Genomic DNA, 23381 nt, shown 5'->3' with positions numbered 1-23381 from the left:
CGCGCGTCTCGGTTTTTTCCCCTGGCGAAGGCGGGGATTCGGGCGGTGCTGGCAGCCGGCGACGCGGGCGAAGCTTGGGCGGGCTGCGCCGGCCGCCCCGCAGCGCCGCGGTGGGTGTGACCCGCAGGGCGTGCGCCCCAGGCCCAGGCTGAATCCGCGGGAGAGGGCGCCCGAGGGTGTGCGCGCTCGGGACGCCGAGTGTGCGCCAGCCCGGGGGTGCGCGCCCGAGACGGGGACTGTGCACCCGGAGGCTGCGTGCACCCCGAAACCGGTTGTGCGCCCGCCCCGGCACGGCCGGCCGCCTCCCGCCGGACTCCCGCGGCTCGCCAAGGTAAGGCGTCCTGCGCCCCCGGCCCGCGCAGCGCATCGGTGGGGCTTGCCACCCCCAGCCCCGCGCGACCAGGTCTGGCCCCGGCCACGCTCCTCTGCCTCTGCTTTCCACCTCGCCCCGCTCGCGCCGCGTCCCTGACCCCCTGAAGGCAGAGGCTGCGGCAGCCTGGGCCGACCTGGGGCCCCCTTCTGGGGTCAGAGACAGCGCGGGAAGGGGGGGTGCTGCCCAAGGGCGGGCGCAGCTCCCGTCCTCCCCGACTGGCCCCGGCGCCCCAATGCTGGATAGGGAAGAAACTAGTGTGTGGGGGGGGGGGGAGGCCGCGCTGTCCTAGCGCCCAGGGTGGTGCACCCCCTCCCCCCGCGCCCCTGAGGCGGGCGCTGCTCTCCGGGATGCAGCTCGGGGGACTGGGGCGCGCTGCCCCTGGCTCACGGGCTACCTGAAACGAGCTCTTAGTCTTTCTCTTTTAGCAAAAACCGGCCCCCAATTCGTACCCTGATAACCTCAGCCCCTGGCTGAACTTTCCAGCGCTCCCGCTGGGCTACGACCTTGGGTGGAGGCGGTGGGGCACCTCCGGTGCGCTGGCGGCCAAGGGCGCTTTTGGGGATCCCGTCTCCCTCTCATCCCTCTTTTAAGGTCAAATCTTTAACCCCAAATACTTGGCCCTTGCAGGGTGGCCAGTTACTTAGCCTGGGAATTAAAAGTGGAGCCCCAGCGCCCCTGCACAGGGTCTCAATCTGCGCTTGCCCTGGGGCATCTCCTAGGGCTGCAGGAAACAGCAGTTTTAGTTCCCAAGAACCGAAGAGTGCTGGAATGGAGGGAAAGGAGGAGACATTTTCCTGGAGAGGGAGAAGGAGATTCCCCCCTTTCCATGGATGATCCCTTGATGCCTGGACAAAGTTCTACTGACCAAGTAGTGTCAGGGATGGTCAGATGCAACCAGTGACCTGGTTGAGGCCTGGGGAGAAAGCATATTGAATTAAATACAATCTCCAAGGACCTGCCTGGGTGGGTAAACCAAATGCAGTTCCTTAGAGCCTTTCAAGGAATGACACAGGAGAACACAGAGCTACACTTGGAATAGAAGCAGAGTCCACTCTGCTATTGCCTTGTCAAGGCTGCCCTCCTGCGCTGTCCTGACCCCCTCACTGGACCTTAATGTGAGTTATGGGAAATGTTAAAGGGCCCTGAGAATGGGGAATGGCTCAGGGTCCACACAAGACTTTCCATTCAATCAACAAATACTTGCCCTGAGCCAGGCGCGGGCAAGGTACTGGGATAGAGAAATGAACAAAACTTGCAGTGTCTGGCCTCATGGAGCTTGCAGTCCAGTGGCCAAGACCAACATGAATCAAATCACTCAGATAAATATAATCATGAAGTGCTGAATTCTTTGAAAGAAAAGGGCAAGGTGTTGTGAGAATCTGTGATAGGTACAGTAGTTGCTCATAAGGCTAATTGGAATTAACCATTTGAGGAGTGTGGAAAGAGCCTTCGAGGCAGAAGGGACAGCACCTGAGAGGGCCTTGAGTTGAGTAGCAGAGTCAATTGATTAGAGGGACTGAAAGACTGTTTCCCAGATGTTGAGCAGAGGTTCAACCAAATGGGCATGCCCTTTACTTCCGCATCTCATTACCTGGGCCAATCAGTACCTTCCTTTCTCAGCCATTATAATGGCAGTCAGAGTCCCCCAGGCTGGGAGAGAAAGAGGGAGAGACTGACAGGTGCCAGACTCACCCCCCACCCATGTATACCAGCACCTTGGTCAGACAGCCCTTGTCCACTCAGGGTGCCAAGAAGCAGCAGGTCTTTCTTCCAGTTGTTCCCTGTTGCCAGCTGTGCTCACAACTGACCAAGGCCTCTTGCTCAACATTTAGGAAGGTTCATGCTGGGAGTGGTGGCTCATCTTAGACTTTTGAAACTAGAATGAACTCATTGCCTGCAGTGTAAAATTCCTTACATGGCATTTCCTAATCTGGGCCCTGCCTACCTTTCCAGCTTCATTTCTATCACTTCCCCCATCTCCTTCCTTCTCAATGAGCACCGCCTGTTCTACTCACAGTTACACTCCAAGCAGTTCCTAGAACACACATTGCCTTTGCTCGCGTTGCCCTTTGTCTAAAATACTCTTCCTACTTATTCATCCAGTGAGTGCACACTCAGCTTTCAATTTCAACATTCAACTTAAGGTTTCCTTACACCACCCCCACCCCAGCCAAGGCCTTTCCTGACCAGAGTCAAATGCTCCATTTCTTTGTTTCCAGAGCTCCCTGAACATGCTTTGATCACAGCGAGCATTAGCGGCACCGTGCGTCTTAAAAGCTGGCCTCTTTTGTCGTACTTGTGTCCCAAGTACCTAGCACAGAAAAGGATATGTGGAAGGTGCTCAATAAATGCTTGTTGGGTGAAAACCATCTAGTCCAGTATTTCTTAACTTTTTTTTAATGGGGGCAGTATTAGATATCTTTGAGATTTTGTTGAAAATGAGGGCTGCTGTTCTCCAAATGTATATAACCTAAAATATGTTGCGTGCAATGTCACATGGTTCACAGCCCTTCCCTCCTCATTGACCCTTTTTGCTAAACTTTGGACTTTAATTTTACAGGAAACAGAGGCCAGTGAGGTATAGTGACTGGTCAAGCATCTGCAGCTGGTTAAGAGCATGGACTCCCTCCTCCCCCCACCCCATCGCAGCTCCTGACTTCCAGTCCAGGGCTCCTTCCAGCTTTCTCTGCTCCTTTTAGCCAAGTAACCTCCTTTCGTCCCTGGCACCTTGTGAAGGCCATTGTGCATGGCTGGAAGATGGATATCCTGGTTTTGCTTCAGTTCAGTAGCAGCCTAGGGTGTGACAGGGAGAAAAATCTTATTATGGGCAGAGTTGACAATTAGGAAGACAGATGGGCCATCTCTCTGGCTCGTTGGCTGCCCCTTGCCTGCAATGTTATTATATCTGTTTTAGCTGGAGGAGGGTCATGTATGTTTCAGTTATCTTCTGGGCCCTAGATTTGGAAATGCTCTGGATGGAACCCTTAAGATCAAGGGCCAGGCTTCTTCCCCACAGAGCAGGCTTAGGGAGACTGGAGTTCTTGCTTATTGCAACTGCTGTTCTTGCCTGCCGGCCTGGCCTCTCTCCTGCTTTCTGCAACAAGACACCTACTTCGGGCTAAGCAGTGCCTTCTTATCTGCAGATCAAGATCAGTAGTTCACTCATTTATCAAAACTGCACTGAGTCTCTGCTCTGTACCAGGTACTGTGCTGATCCTAGTTTACAAAGAAGGGTCATGAGGTATAAGCCAGTGATATGTGGTTCTGCTCCGTGTGGGAAGGGGGTGCTGATTTTACTTCTAATTCAACCCATCCCTTGGGAGGTGTGGTGGGAGGACAGGGCTTCTGAATGCTGAAAACGTGCTCACTGTTAAAACTCTGATCTCGCGCAAGTTATGCCATCTCTGGGGGTGGGAGGACTGACTTTTTCTAACTGTAAAATGGGGTTGATAACAATCTTTTCTTGCCTATCTCTAGGCAGTTGTTCGGACACAGTTATCACATTTCAGATGGCAGGTACACTCACTCCTGTATTGTGACCCGGGAGCAGTACAGTATAATAAAGGGGACCCCGTATCAAGCCCTGGCACATTTAATCTTCAGAATAATCCTAGAGATTTGTTACAATCATAATCCTCGATGTATAGATGAGGAAAGAGAGGTTAAGTGACTTGCCCAGGGTTATGGAACTCATAAATGATAACATTAGGATTCAACTGAGCTCTCTGTCCCTGGAGATCAGACCACTTTGTGTTACTTTGTAGGAGAGTATGTGGAAAGCAGTGCAGGCTTGGAGGCCAGCGTGCCCAAGAATCGCAGCCTAAACCTGTTGCTACCTAGCTGTGTGATTTGTGGCTGGACCCCTACCCTCTCCATGCCTCAGAATGCTAATCTCCCAGACTCAGAGTTTGTACTAAGAGGTATCTAGCAGAGGTCTTTCTCTGAACACTTTCCAGTCTATGTGAATAATATTTCAAAATAGGGTTAAAAGAAAGAAGAGGGGCCCTCGGGTTAAAAATAGACCTGCGTCAGTTTCCAGGATAAAATAAATATTGCCCCAAGATTTCGAGTTGGTGGTTAATGCAATATGCAGGCATTTATAGATTGGTGGTGTCTGACAAAGCGCACTGACTGACTGTTCCTTCTCCAAGGGTAAGAAGTCTGTTTTCAAAAGACTGCCTCACTGTCTCGCTGGGGTCTGGACCCTGTGCCTCACATAGCTTTCCGGGGACACAGGCGTCATGGGAGAAAACATAAATCCCAATTCCCATCCCCTCTCCTTCCCTTCCCCCACACAAAATAGTAAATAAAACTTATTGAGTGGATAAATATATTTTTTAATGTGGCTGTGGCTCTTTCCCTTTTGTGTGCAAGGACCCTTTGTATCTGCAGTTTCCTTTGGTATGTCTAGTTTGTGGCTCTGACGTCAACTGACAAGTGGGGAGAAATATGGCATTGGGGAGAATTTGCTCCATGCAAAGATAAAAGAGCAGAATTCAGTGCCGATTTCCCTCCACAGCCTGGGTTCTGCCCAGAAGCCAGAGATGCTGACTCTCAGTGAAATCGATTTTGATTTTCATAGCAGGGCACCAGGCAGCAGGGCTGAGTGTTTCCAGGTGCCGCGCTATTTGGCTGTTAATTACCACTCCCCCCCGCCCTTCCCCCTTGGAAAATGCAACCATCCTACTCTTGGGAAACGGCCTAAAAGACAAGGCATGTCAAGTTGGGTGATGGCTGAATATATCCGAGAATGGTCACATTTATTAGGTTCAATATTGAGTGCATGTGTGGGGTGGTGGGGAGAGGGCTTTTATCAATAATGTTTGAGTTTTTTAAGAGATGGGTTTTTTTCAAGATTTTAAATAAATTAATAATAAAGCCTATTACCCCTCTACTCCTCAAAAAAAAATGGGGGGAGGATAAGAGAGGGGGGGAAAGTTTCACCATTTTACTAGCCCTGTGAGCCCAAGCAAATGACTCAACTTCTTGAACTTCAGCTTCCTCATCTGTAAAATGCTGTTGACAATGCAAACTTAGGGCTCTTCTGATCCAGGTAACAGAGGCTCCCTTAAGCTGATTCTAGTGAAGAGGGTGAAGAGCTGTCAAATGCAGCATTGCTATCTAAGCACAGGCCTGGAGGGAAGCCAGGCACCCTTGAGGCGAGGTGGAGAGGGTTCTGGATTCAAGACTATGCCACCGGTGCAGGCGGTCACTGGTCTTTACCTTGATGCCATCGGCTCAACTCAGCACCTACCCACCCCATCTCCTTCACCATACTATCACACCAGCCTCTCCTTTGCTGCTTAGTTCAAGTTCCAGAGAGGATCCTGTTGTGTGAGCTCAGTTCTCTGGGAGCTGAGACTTTCTTTCCAGGCCATGTCTTGGCTGGTCTCTGGTCGGTCTGGGCGTAGGATACTGCTGAGGCATAGTCCTCCCTGGGCCAGTCAGATGGGAGGGGAGGGCAGAGGGAGGGTAAGATGTATAGAACTTGACCTTTTGGAGCAGGAAGGGGAGTGGGTGGAGCTTCCTTGAGATGGAGATGAAGGTGAGCTGGAATTCAGGAATATGCCCAATACAAATACTTACCGAGTTATATAGGACCTAACAGAGATTAACTTGGTGTTAACAGCTCATGTGTAAGATTCAGAGGAGTCTGTGAACTTGGGTGGTGGAAAAAAAAAAATCTCTATTTAGCATTTTCTTCCATTATGAATGTAGGCAACAGACCACAATGTATGTTCAGTACCTATGACATTGTTACCAGTAGAAATCACAGACATTTCCATATCACATTTCAGCTACTGCAGACATCTTAAACTATGATTTATGCCCATTGCAGCTCTGAGATTAAAGCAGTTATTCCACCCGCTGCTGGGGCTTGCTATTTAATGTGTTAATAAAGAACATATATTACTATATTACTCATTTAAAAAATTTTTAATAATTATATTTCAGTGTAATTGGTTTCCTTTGTAATCAAGTAATGCATTTTATTTTATAGATTTTAAAACGTTCTGAGAAAGGGTGTATAGGTTTAATCAGTCTGCTAAAGGAGTCTCCATGGCACAAAAAGTGAAAGAGCCCCTGACAAGATGTCAGTAAGCTTCAGTTCCCAATTTCCTACCCAAGTTAGGCCTAATCTTTCATATACCCATCTATCTCTGTCTAATTACAAGACATTCTTGAGCAGTTGTAAATTCCATTTAATAGTTTGGCAAATTTGTAAGAGCACATAATTTGTGGTTTGGGTAGAAGGTTTTGATGTATATCTAGAGGTTAATGTACAAATTGCAGGCACACATGGGCAACTGGTTAGGTAATTCCTACCAGCCCACAAACCCACCAGGCCCTATGTTGATGGCTTGGCCAACCCCATGCAAACCGGTCCCTTGAAATAACCACTGAGTGGACAGTTATGTTCCTGAGAGGCTAGGGGGCTTGTGTAGGCTAATTGATGAAATCATTTGATCAAATGCAAGCTAGCATAATCCTAGGAAGGAGGAGAAGCCCTGGGAGCAGTAACTTTGAAGTGGGTTCTAAAATGGACGGATTGCGAGGGAGGCAGACGGGAGGAGGGAGGGAGTCTGTGAGGCTGTGGGAGACTGGCCAGATGTTGATTTTGAGGAGGAAGCCTGTGGAGAGAGGAGAGCCCTCTGGAGCAACAGCAGATGAGTGGGTTTGAGGTTTTGTTGCTACCTTTTATTGAACACTTCACAGACACCAGACAATGTGCCAAGTCTTTAAGTACAGCAGTTGTTTAATGTTTACCAAGTAAGATATGACTGTTATTATTGCCATTGCATTGGTGAGTAAAGTGAGGCTCTAAGCTTAATACCTCTGCTCTAGGTCATGAAGGTATTAAGTGGTGGAGCCAGGAGCTCAGCTCAGATCTGGCTGATTCCAGAACCTTATGCCTTTAAAAACTACAAGCAACCACAGAAGAGTCTGTTTTGAAAAACTATGGTTGCCATTTTGTTTTGCTAAGAAAGTGCTTACTGCTTGGCCGGTTTGGCTCAGCGGCTGAGCATCGACCTATGATCCAGGAGATCGAGGTTTGATTCCTGGTCAGGGCACATGCCCGGGTTGCAGGCTTGATCCCCAGCGGGGGGTGCAGGAGGCAGCCGATCAATGACTCTCTCATCATTGATGTTTCTGTCTCTCTCCCTCTCCCTGTCTCTCTCGGAAATCAATAAAGACATATTTTAAAGAAAGAAAAAAAGTACTTAGTATCCCCCCGTCACCTTCCTCATCCCTCTCTTCAGACTTTTGCCAGTGTTCACACTTCCTCCCTTCCCCTCCCCTCCCTAACCTGTGCTGTGGGTGTGAGGATGGGATAAAAATTAAGAGCAAAAGCTGAGAGGTCAGGCAGAACTGGATCCTAATTCTGGCTCTGCCTCCTGGCTGTCTCCCAGCCGAACTTCAATTTTCAAATCAGTGACATGAGATAATGGTACCTCCTTCTGAAAACTGTGTATTCTCTGACTAGTGCCATTTTGGATAGTCTTTCCATTTGAGTCCCTCCACTCTCCTCTGCCCCTGGTGATTGTCCCCATTTTCTCCAGGCGTGGGCCCCTCTAAGAAGCTTCCTGCACCCCTCAAACCTGGCCTGCAGGCAGCAGGCATCACTCCTCAGGGCAGAAGCTCCCTGTCCCCGTTGCGGTGCTCAGCATTGCACCTGGTGTCCTTTTCTAGAACCTTAATAACAGCGAGCAAAAGGTGTCCTTCGATCCCCAGTTCAGTGCCCCAGGGCCCATTCTTGGCACCTGTTCTGAGTCTCTTCACCTACAATTTGTCTCTAAGAAGCCTTACAGGTTACCTAGACCATCCCTCTCGGCTTACTGATGAGGACGCTGAGGAGCAGAGGGCAGGTGGCAGAGCCTGGGTGGCACAGAGTAACCGAGCTGGAATGAGAGCCCAGGACTCCTGCTCCAGCACCTTTCCCAGCCCTGACACCGATGTCGAAAGTGTCTCTTCCACACTGTGGAGCAGGCTATTTTGGGGTACGGGGACACTCATGGAGCACCTGAAAACACATTTTTCTGCAGTTGCTACTTGCCCCACTCTTGCCTTGCCTCCTGGCTGGCCTTCCCTGACCCAGTCTTCTCTCATTTTATCCCCATGCCTGGGCTTTGCCAGCTGCTGAGTGGAGCCCTGTGTTCGCCAAGTCTGTGGGTGGCAGCCTTTGGGTGATGCCTGGTGGTGCCAAAAGGCTCTTGCCTTGAGAACTCTGCCCTCTGTCACAGCTGAGGCCTGAAATTCCCTGCGTTAGTTATTCCTTTGGGTTCCTTTGTCTTTTTCAGAGAGCTATTGTTAAAACGCAAATATGTTATCCTGAAGGGGAACCTGTTAATCCACTACCTTGGAACTTTGGACTTTGATAAGTCACACCACCTCCCTGTCCCTCAGTTTCCTATCTGTAAAATGGGGATAATAAGAGATTACATTATAGGCTCACCTGAGGATGAAATAAGATAGTGCACATAAAGCACTTTACATAAAAAGTAGTCAGCAAAATTAGCTCTTTTTTTCCCTGTCTCTAAGGCAGTAGTATTATTTGGTCAGTTCTCTCACTGAAGTCCTGGTTCTTACTAGGTTTTGTGTGTGTATGTGTGTTTTGTTTATTTAAGAAATGTGGTCTCCTTTTAAGATTTATTTCCTTTCTAATTATAAAATGGTTTGAACTTCATTTGCTTGCTTTTAAAATAGAGTAAAAGATTCTACTTTACTGGTTTGATGATTCATGAGCTAAAGTGCCTGTAGCTCCTAGGCCTGCCCCAGGCTCTCAGTAAGAGCTTCGTTTTCTAAGTTACTCTGAAGGTGGGATTGAAAGCCCGGGAGCTTGGGGAGTGGAGGGTTCACTAGGAAGGAGATGGGGCTGGAAGAAACAGGCAGTGAGGGGGACCCTGTCCCTCTGCCCCAGCTGCTTGAATGTGGATTCTGGGTGGGAGGTGACCTGGGAACCCTTCCTAGCTCTGGGAGAGGGTGGACCCTGTGACCTTTTCCCAGATCTTCTGCCTTCTAAGTGAGTTCTTGGAGGTTCTGAATTCCCTGGAGAAATGGTGTCTTTGGCTTTCTGTTCCTGGCTTGATCTTGGAGGAGCGCTGAGGAGGAGATCAGAGTTTTCCTTACCTCTGATCTCATAGTGGGTGTCAGTGGGTCTTATAAACTGCTCTGTTGAGAGGGCAATTGGGCTTCTGAGAGCATCAGCCAAGGCTAGATTCTCTACAGTTTCTCCTAAGACCAGGATGGTTCTTTTTGGTCTGGGTCAGGAAGAGGGTCCAGGAGCAGGAGCAGCCTGGCCCAGCCTCCTGGCCTGTGAATGAGGAGGGGGTTGCGAGGTGGGGGCAATGTCACAGGAGTGTTCTAGCCACCTGCGGAGCAGACTGCCTCACTTCCAGGGTTCTCTGGAAGAGGATCCCCCTCTTCCCCTTGTCTGCCCTGGGCAGCGAGAATTGTCTGCCTAGCACGTGGCCTGCTGTAAGCTTCTCCAGTTCACATTCCTGCCAGCTTTCTGGGGAAAGCTCATCCCCACCATCATCCATTATAATTGAAGTCGTCCTTTCAAAGCACAGCCTGACTGATGCAGGAAATCACTTTTCCGAGGTCCAAAGACTAGGAGAAAAGAGTGGAGGTGAATGCTGGTTCCTGGAGCCCCAGAGCCAAGCAGCAGCCTGCCACCTGCCTGCCCCACCCTGGGGGTGGGTGGTTGGGTGCAGCTGGAGCTTCCCAGTTATCTGATTTTGGGCTGGAGCACAAAGGAGTCCGCATCAATTCCAGCCCACAAGTGGGGCTGGGAGCCATGAGGTTCATCATATCTCACATTTGTTGGTTACCTGTGGGCTGTTACTCCCCTTCCTTCCTTCCTTCCTTCCTTCCTTCCTTCCTTCCTTCCTTCCTTCCTTCCTTCCTTCCTTCCTTCCTTCCTCCCTCCCTCCCTCCCTCCCTCCCTCCCTCCCTCCCTCCCTCCCTCCCTCCCTCCCTCCCTCCCTCCCTCCCTCCCTCTGTCATTCCCTCCCTCCCTTCCCTCTTGTCATTCAGTAAATACTGACTGATCACTTACTCTGGGACAGGTACGGTGCTAGGGAAGGGGCCTGCAGTTCAACAGAGGAGACAAAGACCCAGCGAATTACAAGACAGTTTGATGGGTGCTCTGGCAGGCGCTCTTACAGAGTGCTGTGGGAGCACGGAACTGAGGGGAGAGGGGCCAGTCCTGACTGGCGTGTGGAGTAGGGAAGGATGCTGGCAGGTAAAGCTGTGCTGAGGGTTGAGTAGGTGTTACCAGATGGAGACAGAAGGAAGAGGATTCTGAGAGTGGGAAGAAGAGAGCCTAGAAGACACGCAAAGCTAGAGTACAAACAGAAAGCTCAAGATGATCACTTATTCACTGAGTTTTTGTTTTCTCTCCCATAAAATGAAGATAATAGTGCCAAAGTCATAGCTGGCACACACAAGAAACCTTCCTTCCTTTTTTGCAATTTATGACTTATCAGAAAAATTTAAACATGCAGAAACAATAGCATGAGAGGGAGTATGTGAGAAGCGCATGGCTGGACGCTGCTTTTTGAAGAAAGCCTTGGAGCATGGGCAATATTAATTGATGTTAATATTTAGGATTAGGAAAAGTTGGTGCAATTTCAGCAGATTATTGAAGGGTGGGAACGACTCTGAAAGAGAAGACAAGGAAGGCATCTTAAAGGGTTAGTAAGATGTGAGCAAAGGCACAGAGGCATTCAGGCGCAGGGTGAGGTGTCGGGTGCATTTGTGTGGACCAGAGGACTTGGGCATGAGGGAAAGGTGAGCTGAGACCACTTCAGTGCCTAACTTGTGAGCATTTGGGTGGCATTTGGTTTGCATGTGGGTTTTGTTTGACCCCTATAGTGTTGTTTTTTTTAAAGCATTAAGTCAACATTTAAAAATCAAATTTTACATAAATCCACATTCCTGACTTTTTAAAAAAAGTTTTTATTGATTTTAGAGAGGAAAGGAGAGAGAGAGAGACATCGATTGGCTGCCTCCTGCATGCCCCTGACTGGGGATCAAGCCCACAACCTGGGCATGTGCCCTGACCAGGAATCAAACCGGTGGCCTTTTGGGGCATGGGAAGATGCTCAACCAACTGAGCCACACTGGCCAGAGCTTCTGGTTTCTTTTGGGGGAAAAAAAAATCAGATCTGGCAAACTAGTATTGAATTAATCCCCACATGGCAACACCTGGGCGGGAAGGCGAGTGGTGGACATTCAGATGATCATTGTAGCTCAGTCACAGTTGCATCTCCCATTAGGCAGTTAGCTTGCCTGGAATCTTCACCATTCAAATCACTCTCAAGTTAATACAATGTGTTTAGAAACACCCTAAAAAATGCTAATGCATTAGGGGGAGGAGAAAGAAAATTCTAAACCACTAGCATTGTAATTCCTTTTTCACATTAGGGAATGAATTGTACTACTCCTCAGAAGATCTTAACTGGGGAGAAGCAGTGAGGTGGGGAAGGAAACTAGGGCATGAAGGGTGGGAGCTGGCACCTGGAATGACGGAGATGTTGGGCCTTGTCGTGAGTCCTCCCAGCCACGTCGCCCGGTGCCTTTGTGGGGGAAGGACACCAAAACATCTCTTTGGCAAATATTTATTGCACTGTAAGATGTTTACTGCCTTCTGTTGTGGCCCTTGCAAGCTTACAAATTGGACTCTTGGAGGGGAGAGTGAAAAGTGTGGGGTTTTTCGTTGGTGAGGAAACTAAAGATTTAAACGTGCAGAAGCAATGGCCACGAGAGAGTGTGCGGGAAGCGCGTGGCTGGGTGCACTGGTAGGGAAAAGAGACATCACTTCCATTTTTTGAATAATTTTTAGAGAGTGTATATGTGGTCTTTACCATTTGAAAGGCTCAATAAGCCCCATTGGAAAATGTGAAAAGCTACTTTAAAAATCATGCCAGCAGACATTTAAAATAAGATAAAAACATATGAAGGCCAAAACTGCAAACTGGAGAATTGGTGGTTGGGCTTGTGGGACAGTTTGGAGTGTATTATTCTGGACTCGGTGCTATCCCTATATGAGATACAACTATATCCTTATATGCAGCTAGATTTAAGTCCATATATGGATAGATAGAAAATTTTTTAATAAGAAAAAGGTTTTACATATGTTCTGCTATGTTTTTCTCCTAATGCTCTATCTTGAACATACCAGTTAGCACATCACCTCTAAGGAGAGTCTGCAATGGAAAACACTGAGGGATAGAAAGAGCTAGTTATGGATCCCCACGGTGCCCCCCTGAGCCTCAGTTCTCTCTGTATAAAATGGGAGTAATAATTCCTTCCCTCAAAGGTTAGCGTGAGGGTTAAATAAAATGCAGATGTGCTCCGCACAGCTTGTTGGTATTGGATGATGGAGCCCATTGCGCCGCTGGGAAAAGCAAACCCCGCTTACATCTTCCATTCTTTGAATTCCTCTTTCTCCACCCTTCCCCATGTTGAGGAAGGAATGGGGGTGGGGTGTAGGGCGTGGGGAGTGAATCTGAGATGAGTTATAACTTTTCACAGTGGAATTTAAAATCCTCTTTTCCGTGCCGAGTAACATTAAAATCTCAAGCAGTTCATTAATAGATGCATTCAGTTTTGTTTGGGACATTTTCTCTGGACTCACTTTTATTAATGCAGCTTCAGAAAAATTCCTGAAGCCAGGTATGTGGATAGAAAGCTATGTCTGATAGGAAAGCCCTGACCTGTGCCTGCCCTTTAGCAGGGCACCCTCTTGCCTGTGGGAAAAGTCAAGGCCCCTTAGTAGAAGGGGGATGCATATCCTGTCTTTGCAAATGGCATCTCCCCCCTGCTACCTACTTTTCCTTTTTCATTTCTCTCCTTCTTCTTCTGGCTCTAGATGACAATATTTCTCTTTCACTTGTATAGCACATCTGTAACACAGACCTCTTACTCCAGTTATCTCATTAAACCTTCCGACAAGTCCGTAGATTTTGATATTATTTTGTGACAAATGAAGCAGCTGAGGCCCAGAGAAGTTGTGCTATGACTCAAACTCACACAGCAAAAACTGGACAAATCTGGGTTTCCTGGCTTCAAGCCATGCTAGTCGCGGTATATCACATTGCCTACTTTTCTAATTGTTGGCAGAGAGCTCCTGAAATGGGGGCTGCAGGAGGAAACTCTGGTTCTGGCCAGTTGGGAATTACTTTTTGGAATGTGTGAGGTTGTGGGCTTAGTGTTCTGGGAGACTGCGGTGGGAGCAGATGAAGGGAAGGGGTTTAGAGGTCACCCAAGGTCAGTGGGAGGGGCTGACAAGAGCTGGGGTGGTTGAGAATGGCCTGGTGCAGAGCTAGGACATCAGGAGAGAGGCCAGCCTTTGTAGTCCCTGGCAGGTTTGTGGGCTTTTCTGGCATTTGGTCTCATTTTTGGATGTTTTACCTTTTTCCCCCCCTCCAATCAGGGGCTCACCATAAAATGCTTTTTTACTATCCCACAGGGAACCCTTTTCCTATTTTAGGTCACATCTTCCTGGCTCTCTATTCCCACATCCAGCAAATCAAAACTTATCACTTCTGTTTCCCATTCTCTCAGAGAATACCTGAGAGCTATTCAGATACATTCGTTTGCTTAAATGGACCTATTGACCTAATACATTTATTTAGCCCATGTTTAATATCACAGGTGCCTTATAGAACAGCTTTTGCCAATAGACATATAACACAAGTCACATTTTAAACGTCCTAGGAGCACATTAAATAAAAAGGAAACAGGTGAAATTAATTTTAATGATATATTTTAATTTACCCAATAGATCCAAAATATTAACATTTTAACATGTAATCAATACCAAACAATTGAGATATTTTATATTCTTTTTTTTACTAAGTCTTTGAAATGCCGTGTGCATTGTATACTTACAGCATGTTTTAATTCAGACGAGCCACGTTGCAAGTGCTCAATGGCCATGTGTAGTTTGTAGCTACAGTTTTGACCAGAGTAGTTACAAGACTTCATTATTAAACGAGGAAGACTTAATTGGGATGAGTAGGTGGTGCTTTGGGGACCTTTGTAATCAGGGGTCTTTGAGTACGGTGGCTGGTCAGCAGACCTCAGGGACAGCACATCGTGGTTACTTGCCCTGTCCCACCTTTGTGCTGTTGGCATGGATGGCGTGATGTTGAAAATATTCCCCTCACCCATTATGCCAGCACCCACACTATTTGTATTCTCCCTTGTGCCCTACAATCTCCCCTCATAAGACCTTTCACTTTTGGAAATAATCCTATGGTAAACTTTACTTTCTCATTTCTCTAGTCCTGCCCTGGGACTCCTGGATTCATTTTAAATCTGTGCCCTTTGATCTTAGCTGCCGCTTGGTATCCCTCACGTCTGTCTCAGTCTCCTCCCTGACTGTTGCTGACCTCATCTGCTGTCCTTGAGTTCCCAAATCCATTCACATGCCCTTGGCCTGTCCTACCTTATGGAGAAGGCGGAGGCCACTTGCCTTGAACCCTCTCATATCCGCCTCACCACTTCTCTCCAGATTTGCTCTCCCCTCCCTTGTCAGAGCCATGCCTTAAACCTTCCCTTCCCACCTCCAGAAACATTCTCCTTCAAACTGGCTGTGGACTCGAACCGGCTCTTCTGGCCTCAGATGTCAGTTCTGCCTACTGCTGACTTGGGTGAGGTATTGCACCTCTCTGTGCCTAGTTTCTTCACTGCAAAATATGACTCATCAAATCACCTAGCCCTGAGGGATGCGGTGAAGATGAAATTCAGTTCTGTAGTGTGTTTCAGCATGGGGCCTGCAGTCAGTGCCGGCTCCCCCCCACCTTCTCTTTCCTGCATCTCAGTCCACTCCTTTTTCCTGGCTTCTTCCCCTTGGCCTGCAGACAGACTCACCTTTTCCCACCTTTGAGCGGCTGCCCATTTCTCTGAATTCCACCGAAGTAGCAAAGAGTAGCCCCACCTGAGCTTCTCCCATCTTGTCCACCCTTGGCAACATTGCCCATCACTACTGAAGCTGGGCATGGCCTCGCCTGTTTTCTCAAGACTTACCCACTTTGGATTTCTGCGTTGCAAGCCACCCTGGCTCTTCTTCCACATCTGCTCCGCACATGTGACTTTCTTCAGGAGTTCTCCTCACACTCTTCCTCTGCTTGCTCTTGCTCCGCACCCCCCTCACCTCTGCAGTGATTGTGCTGATATGGATGACTCTAGAATCTGCAGCGCTAATCTTGAGGTTTCTCTATTGTCCCAGGCCCACCTTTTCAGCTGTCTGCTGGGCCTCTCTCTGTCTGGATGACCCCCTTTTTGTGAGTGCGCCCCTAGCCAGGCATGCCCAAGGACAAACTATCCACCCTCCTCCCAAATCTCCTCTTTGTTTTCCTAACTCAGTCACCAATCTCTAGTGACCCAGGTTTGAAATGCTGGGCAACTCTCCTTCCTGATCCAGTGCCTTAACTAAAGTTAAGTATTCAGGAACCAAAGGGTCCACTGGTTGCCAAATCCTTCCTTTCTCTCTAGTTCATCACCTTTTAATTTCCACTGCAGGCCCCAGGATAAGCATTTGATATACTTCATCCCAGTTAATCTGTACAACCCTGTAAGGAGGAAGCTGTTTTTCCTCTTTGACATATAGGGACACACTGGGGTTGGGGGAGTTTAGGGAACTTGCTAAAGACACAACTTGGTAAGTGGCAGAGTTGGGATTCAAACTTGGGCCCACCTTACTCCAAAACCCACACTCTTCATGTTTATGTTGCGCTGCCTCTAGCAGTTCTAGAACCAGGCTATTCTCTTCTCAGAATTGAATAAGGATTGTCTAGCTCTTATACAACATGAATGCATTTCATGGTTCTGCTTACCTGGGACCTACTGTGTGCTTAGCACATGGTAGATGCTGCTGGGCAATGCAGAGAGAACACAAGTGGCATTCAAGGAGCTGTCAACATTATTCCGGAACACAAAGCCGACATTCAGGAAACCGCCAACAGTGTAAGACATTATGTAATTATGCCTGCAATCTCAGATTGTATACATTTGTGATGGTTCAATAAAGGAGAAGAAAAGCTGCTGTTCTCCTAAAAGAAATAATAATAAAAAAAAAAGGGCATAAAAGAAGCAGTTAGTGAAAGCATTAAGTCTGGCCAGACTTCTATTTCTTCCCTCTCGAAATCATTTGTTTATTTCTTAAATATTTATGGTCTACTACTAATGGGCTAGCCTCTGGGGATGTACCCCCCTCATTGCAACCAGAGCTGTATCCAAACCCCAGCTTTCGTCTTGTTTCTCCTCTGCTGGTTTCCCATTCTCTACAGAATAAACGGAGCTGACCTCCAGCCCTGCCCTCCCCATTCTGGGCCACTGCCCTGCACTCTGGGCCTGTTCCTCAAGCCGACTGTGCGTGTTTTCATCTCTGAGCCAGAGGGCTACTTCCCCAAGCCCGCCTGGTGAACTTCTATTCATCCTTCAAAGCCCAGCTCGGACACCATGACCGTGATGCTTTTGTGGTCCTCCGTAATGCCCTTTGCCCACCTCTGTGAAACCTGTCCTAGTTTAGACCCTGATTTCCTCGAAGGGCCTCTGTTCCTGTCTGATTCATCCATGAACCCACAGACCCTAGCCTTGTGCCTGAACAATACTTTCTGATGAATAGCTGATTGAACACCATCTGTAAAGGCTAATTTTTGAACAGAAAGGTTCCCCTTGCTCCCTTCAAGCTGCTAGGCTGGCTGTTTAACTTCATGCCTCATGGCCCATGAGGGTGACTGGTTGATTGCGAATGTGTTGTTTTCTTTGTCTCCAAATGGTAGTGGGGAGGCCCAGCCACACGAGCCTCACTTTGGCTCTGGAGGGGGGCTTTCAGGAGCCGTGGCTGAAAACACACGCGGCACAGGCCTGTGGTGAAGAAGGCATTTGTGTTTGGCTTGGCAGTCAGGGGGCTTTGTGCTCCCGAGCACAAGTGGGTAAGTATGTCAGGCAGGCTCCGGGCTGCACACACCCACCAAGGGGCTGGACCCCAAATGCCTGCTGCCCTGGGAAGAAAAGGAGGCATTGTGTGCCCTGGCTGCGCTCCAAGGGAAATATCCCTGTTGTTCTGTCTTGAGCTGCTCCCTTTTTAAAGAAGAAAAGTCCTGATGTGAAAATCTCTCCCCCCACTTCATGACATCCTGCTCACCAATTCCAAATCAGCTGCTGCCTTCAAAATGTAAATGAATCTACGAATCCATCAGTTATTCGTATGCCTGCTGTACCTTTAAGGAGCACTGTTCTGGCTCAGCAGGGTATGGGCACTAGGGTGATAGTCCTTGCCCCTTTTAGGCTCTATTTCTGGATTAATGGGTGTCCCAATCCTTGTGGAACCGGGCCCCACTCCTTCTCTCGGGCCTCATGTCCCTCTGCAGCCCAGCATTCCCACCTCCCGGTCATTGTCTGTCCCTGCCTGTCCTCCATTTCTACAACCTTGTCCCACCTCCCACCACCCTTCCCTTGACTCAGGCCTTGTAGAGAGGTGTGGACACAACCATGCCTCCCTCTCGGTGATTAGGAGCTTAGGCAGGAAGACGGGATTCAACCCTAGCTCTGCCTTCCACTGTCTGTATGACTTGGACCAAGCTACTACACCTCTCTGGGCTTTGGCTTTTTAATCTGCAGGACAGAACAAATAATACCTGACCTCGCACATAGAGCCATTGGGAGGGGGAAATGATAATAGTGTGCTGCGTGGCACAGTGCCTATCATACCGTGTGGCAACTCTCAATAACTACTAAAACAACAAACGATTATTGAGCACTTGCTAGTTTCATACTTTCCCAAGAAACAGCAGCCACAGCTTCTGTATGAGTGTTTTCTACATGCCAAGGGCTATGTTAAGTGCAGGCCTGTTGTCATCTAAATGTGCATAGTCCTGTTTTATACCCTCTCATAGCTGTGGAATCTGGCTCAAAGAGGCATAGAGACATGGCCAAGGTCACACAGCTTTCAAGCACTGGAGCTAGGAATTGTGCCGAGGTCCTTTGAACTGCTTCCCATCCCGTCCCAATGAGACACACACCCCGACCACACGCCCAGCTTCTTGGTGCTGGGGCCAGCCGCTTCAGGATCTTCTGAGAGCCTGTTGGAAACGCACATTCTCAGCCCCTCCCCACGCCTACTGACTCAGCATCTGCATTTTAACAAGACCTTCTGGCAGGTATATATGCAAAACAGTTGAAGAAGCACTGAACTATAGTTTGCAGAGTGTTTTTAAAAGCAGGACTTCTCAAACTTTAATGGGCATAAAAATCACCTGGGCTTGTTAAAACACAGATTCCTGCCTGAGAGGCTCTGATTTTGTATCCACTGCTTGTTCCATGAGAGCCTATTGCTTTCACTTCATGAGGTCCTGAGAGTAGGTGTATTGGATAGAGTGGGATCCAGGAAGGCTCCTGGTTCAAGTCTTGGCCCAAAGTGTGGCCCATCGTTTATATATGTTGGAGCCATTAGGGGAGCGTGGGACCCAAGTTCAACCCAGATTTGCTAATTGGAGTAATTGGCTGCAGTATCCCTCTGCTGTAGGGGAAATTGCTGCCTTGGCAGGGATGGACATGTCTCCAAGGATCCTTGAATCAGCCTCTCCAGCCCCTCCCCTCCCTGCCCGGGTGAACAACAGAGAAACGAAATTAATTTGTAACCTAAAACCCTTGTATCTGGCCTGAAAATATATCTTTCTAATGGAAATTTTGACAGAGCGCTAGATCTGCAAAGAGCATTTTCTCTAAAATTGATATCTGTGTAACTTGACTGCTGCTATCTGGTTAAATAGCAATTAAACGCCTCAAGACTCCTTGGAACCTTCAAAGATTATTTGAAAAGTAATTGTATTGTATCGATTAAATAATTTTAAGCTAATTAGAAAGTCACTGCATTTCTCAGTCTATTCCTTTGCAAATAAATTTATCTTATTTATAGACCTGCTGCATGTCCAGGAAATGTTGTTTATATTTTCATAATCATCTGATATTTAACGAGCATGGTTGGTGATGGAATTCAACACTAAATCTTTCTATCTGGCTCCTTCTCTTTCTATTTAAACTCCACTGGCAACGTCATAGACAGTTACAGAGTAGAACCTGAAAGAGGAAACTGGTTAGGAGCTGGGTCTCTAGAGTCAGATACACCTCAATTAGAATCTCACCCCTGCCATTTACTAGCTTTGTGCTCTGAACCTGTCATCCGTGAAAAGGCTATAATAGCATCTGCTTAATATGATCATTGTGAAATTAAATAAGGTATAACTTGTGCAATAGTAGACAGTGTCTGGTTGTTTATTATTATAACAATATAATTACTATTGTTATGCTTAAGTTTTCTAACCTGTAAAATGGGTATGGCTAGGAATAAAAACATAAATATGTGAGCATTTTTGCCTGTGGAGCCTTCAAGTAATTTCCTTCTAAGAAAATTTCTGGCATAGTTTGCTTGGCTGTTGCCCTTCCATTATTATGCAGACTAGAGTCATCCAGTCAGAGAAAGCACTGGACAAATGGAGCCAAAATGAAGGCTAGAGAGAGACTGGCAGAGGATGGGCCAGGAGATGCTGGAGGTGAGGGAGGTGAGTAAAGAGTCAGGCAGAAGGGATGTTGGGGAGCAGGGCGCTCTGCTTCTGGAGCAGTTGCGTTGCTGGAAATAGATCCTGAGAGTAGCAGAGATAGGAAAGAAAAAAATTAAGACTTTTGCTTTGTGCTAAGAACACACTTTTCCTCTGGTGTTTTCTCTAGAGGCTGCAGTGGAGGTTTGGATTGCCTCCAGTTTATTTCTTTCCTACTTAACTGCTGTTTCTTTGAACACAACACTGAGCTGAGGCTGGGCCACCAGGCTGCTATCTTTGCCGTGTTTACAGGGCCTTGGTGACAGTGCTGTCCCAGCGCCAAGTGAGGATGGGTAAAGGACTCAAGGCAGAGGCTGCAGTGAAGGTCGCCAGCCGGAGTATGGGTAGTTCCCTGGCTCTCTTGACCATAACTACATCATTGCTCCACATTTAAACTGGGGACGCCAGCCACATCGTTTGTTCTCAGAGACACCATCACTCGGTGTCCTCCGGGACCACACTGCAGAGCAGGGCCCTCAGCCCGAGGTGTATAAAGACAACATGGGATCAGGAGTCTAGAATGCAGGATCTGCCCTCTGCCCTGCTGTACGCTACGGGCAAGTCACTGAGCCTCAGTGTCCCCATTAGTAAATGAAGATAATGTCCAAGGTCATGTTTTATCTTTCTCTGCTCCCAACAGGACAGAATCAGCAGGACCTATTGAGCACATTGGCCTTCTGCAAGGCCCTGGCCTGGTGTCTGTAAGGAGATTCAGAACTTGAAAGAGGTGCCTTGACTTGAAAAGTCCCCATAATCTGGCTGGAAGAAAAGGTCTGACCTTATTTATTTATTTAGAGTTACCTAATAAAAATCTGCCTTTGCTATGCTCCAGGTGCCCAACCACTTTGTGACACCTGTGAGCTGCTTGAGGGCGATACACACACGGGATGCAAATTTTGGAAACACCTTTTCTGAGTAACTGTACCCAAGCCAGAAGAGTATGTGATCTTCCTTTGTGTTGCCAGGTGGTACACTGGCAATACACCCCAAGGGAAAGTTGAAGTTGACAGAAGTTTCTAGAGCCCTTCTCTCACTGCCTCTCTCCGCTTTATCTCTGGTGATGCCCCCAGCCTTCCTCCGGCCGCATGCGGCTGAGGCTGAGTGCTCATCAGCCTTGCTTGACCCATGTCACACATGCCCTCTCCTCTTTAGACTGTGCTTGCTGGAGGGCCAAGCGGAGCTGTATACAAGAGTAATATAAGGCTTTCCAACTGCAAAAGTCTGGAAACATCATTGGCTTCACCCAGGTGTCTGGAGATTACTTATCAAGCTCAGCATGGTTTAACTGACTTTCCTGAATGTGCAGGCCATGCCAAGGAAAACCTTCCTCCCAACCCAAAAGGCAGATGCCGCAGCCCACGCAAGCCCTCGGGCGCCTGCACCTGCAGCCTGTGTTCTGAAGCCAGGCCGATGCCTGGGAAGGCTTCTGCTGGGGCTGACCTGGCACAACGAAGCTGGGGCGGAGGCTGCCCGAAGAGGGCGGGGCGGGAGCTCCCACTGCGGAGGGCGTGCCCGTGCCTACCCTTGAGATGACCCGGGAGGGAGGAGGGGAGGCTGAATTCCTGGGTTTGCTCCAAGTTGTGGTTCCCAAACTCTCTTGACTATGGCCCATTTCCGCCAAGCAAAAGACCTTGTGGCCCACTGAGCCCACTCAGTCCCACTTTCCTGCGGGAGAGAATATGATGATAGCAAAAGATGCAAGGGGAAGAGAAAAATAACCAAAATGGTCCTGCAGCAAATACTCAGGACTAAACAATCAACAGAAATGCCGACAAGTTGTCCTACAAGTAATATAAATCAATAGAATAGAAGCAATTAAAAACCAAGGTAATGCTGATGCTTCATTATAGCAGTTAAGGGTCAGAGTAGCAAACGACAGAACCAATTCTACAAAGCTTACGCAGCAGAGGAATTCTTTCAAGGATGTCGAGTCATTCACCGCCCTCTCTGGAACCACCTGCTGGTAGCCCTTCCTTTTTCAGGGCACTTGCTTTGCGTTTGCGGTCTGGCCTTGGTGCCTCTGCCTGCTGAGCTCAGGTCTATGACTGAGTCCTAGCTGTAAAGGAGGCTGGCACTGTAAATCCTCGTGTCAGCCCTGGAGAGGTGGGACTCCAAAGGAAGGAAATCCGCCAAGCATAGGAAGAGTGTTCACAAGGTGCTGGGTAGCCAAAAAAAAAAAAAGCACGACCAATGTCTTCTGCACTAACATATCGCCCTTCCTGAGAACTGCGGGAATTCCTGCTCTTTGCCTGAGTGTTTTTGCAGTGTTGTTTAATGATGGATGGAGGTCTCAGGTCTTTGTAGAACAGAGGATTGATGTTCTCAGTAAAGTCTTGTAGTGAACTAATTTTTGTTTATGAATGACAAGGTTTATTAACTCTCAAAAACTCACATATTATGTTCCTAGTTCCTTTATAAAAGTGAAGTTCCATGTGTAGGGTTTCTTTTGGGGTTGATGAAAATGTCCTAAAATTAGATTATGGGTAAACCAACTGTTCATATGCAAAAGAATGAAAGCTGGACCTTTATCTTAAACTATATCCAAAAATGACTTCAAAATAGATCAACACCCTAAACTAAGAGCTGAAACTATAAAACTTTTAGAAGAAAACATGGAGGGAAATCTTTATGACATTGAATTTGGGAGTGTTTTCATGAATGTGATACCGAACCACAGGCAACAGAAGAAAATATAGGTCAGTTGGACTTCATCAAAATGAATGACTTTTGTGCTTCAAAGTACACTATCAAGAAAGCCAAAAGATACCCCACAGAATGGGGGAAAATATCTGCAAATCGCATATCTGATAAAGGATCAATATTCAGTATAAAGAACTCTTACAACTCAACAACATCAAAACCAAACACTCCAATTCAAAAATGGGCAAAAGACTTGAATAGATATTTCTCCAAAGAAGATATACAGATGGTCAATAAACATAAGAAAAGGTGCTCAACAATCAGTCACTGGGGAAATGCAAATCAAAACTTCAATGAAATAACACTTCATTCCTACTACACTTAATAGGATGGCTACACTAGTGTTTTTTAATGGAAAAAGACAAATATTGGCTAAGATATGGAGAAACTGGAACCCTCGTGCATTGCTGGTGGGAATGTAAATGATGCAACTGCTTTGGAAAACAGTTTGGTGATTCCTCAAAAAGTTAAACATAGAATGACCATATGACCCAGCTATTTCACTCCTTGGTATATATCCAGAATAAATGAAAGCAGGAACTTGAATAAGTTTTTGTAGACCAATGTTCATAGAAGCAATATTCACAATAGCCAAAAAAATGGAAGAAACCCAAGTGTCAATTGATAGATGAATGGATAAATAAAATGTGCTACATACGTATAATGGAATATTATTCAACCATAGAAAGAAATGA

At 47.5% G+C, this 23381-nt stretch overlaps 1 protein-coding gene across 2 annotated transcripts in view; it reads left to right on the top strand.

The window, feature by feature from the left end:
• The first annotated feature begins 279 nt into the window (after nt 1-279).
• KANK4 (KN motif and ankyrin repeat domains 4) overlaps nt 280-23381 on the top strand; it is a 59787-nt gene continuing 36685 nt past the window's right edge. For both annotated transcript variants that reach the window (XM_087820484.1, XM_087820483.1), the window contains exon 1: nt 280-331. The gene's annotated coding sequence lies outside the window, so the exon portion shown is untranslated. The remainder of the gene's footprint in view (nt 332-23381) is intronic.

Source organism: Miniopterus natalensis, chromosome 9 (genome assembly GCF_054644295.1).
Source record: "Miniopterus natalensis isolate mMinNat1 chromosome 9, mMinNat1.hap1, whole genome shotgun sequence".
NCBI classification, from domain to species: domain Eukaryota; kingdom Metazoa; phylum Chordata; class Mammalia; order Chiroptera; family Miniopteridae; genus Miniopterus; species Miniopterus natalensis.
The sequence above is the reverse complement of the archived record's forward strand: the minus strand, read 5'-3'. Positions and strand labels throughout refer to the sequence as shown.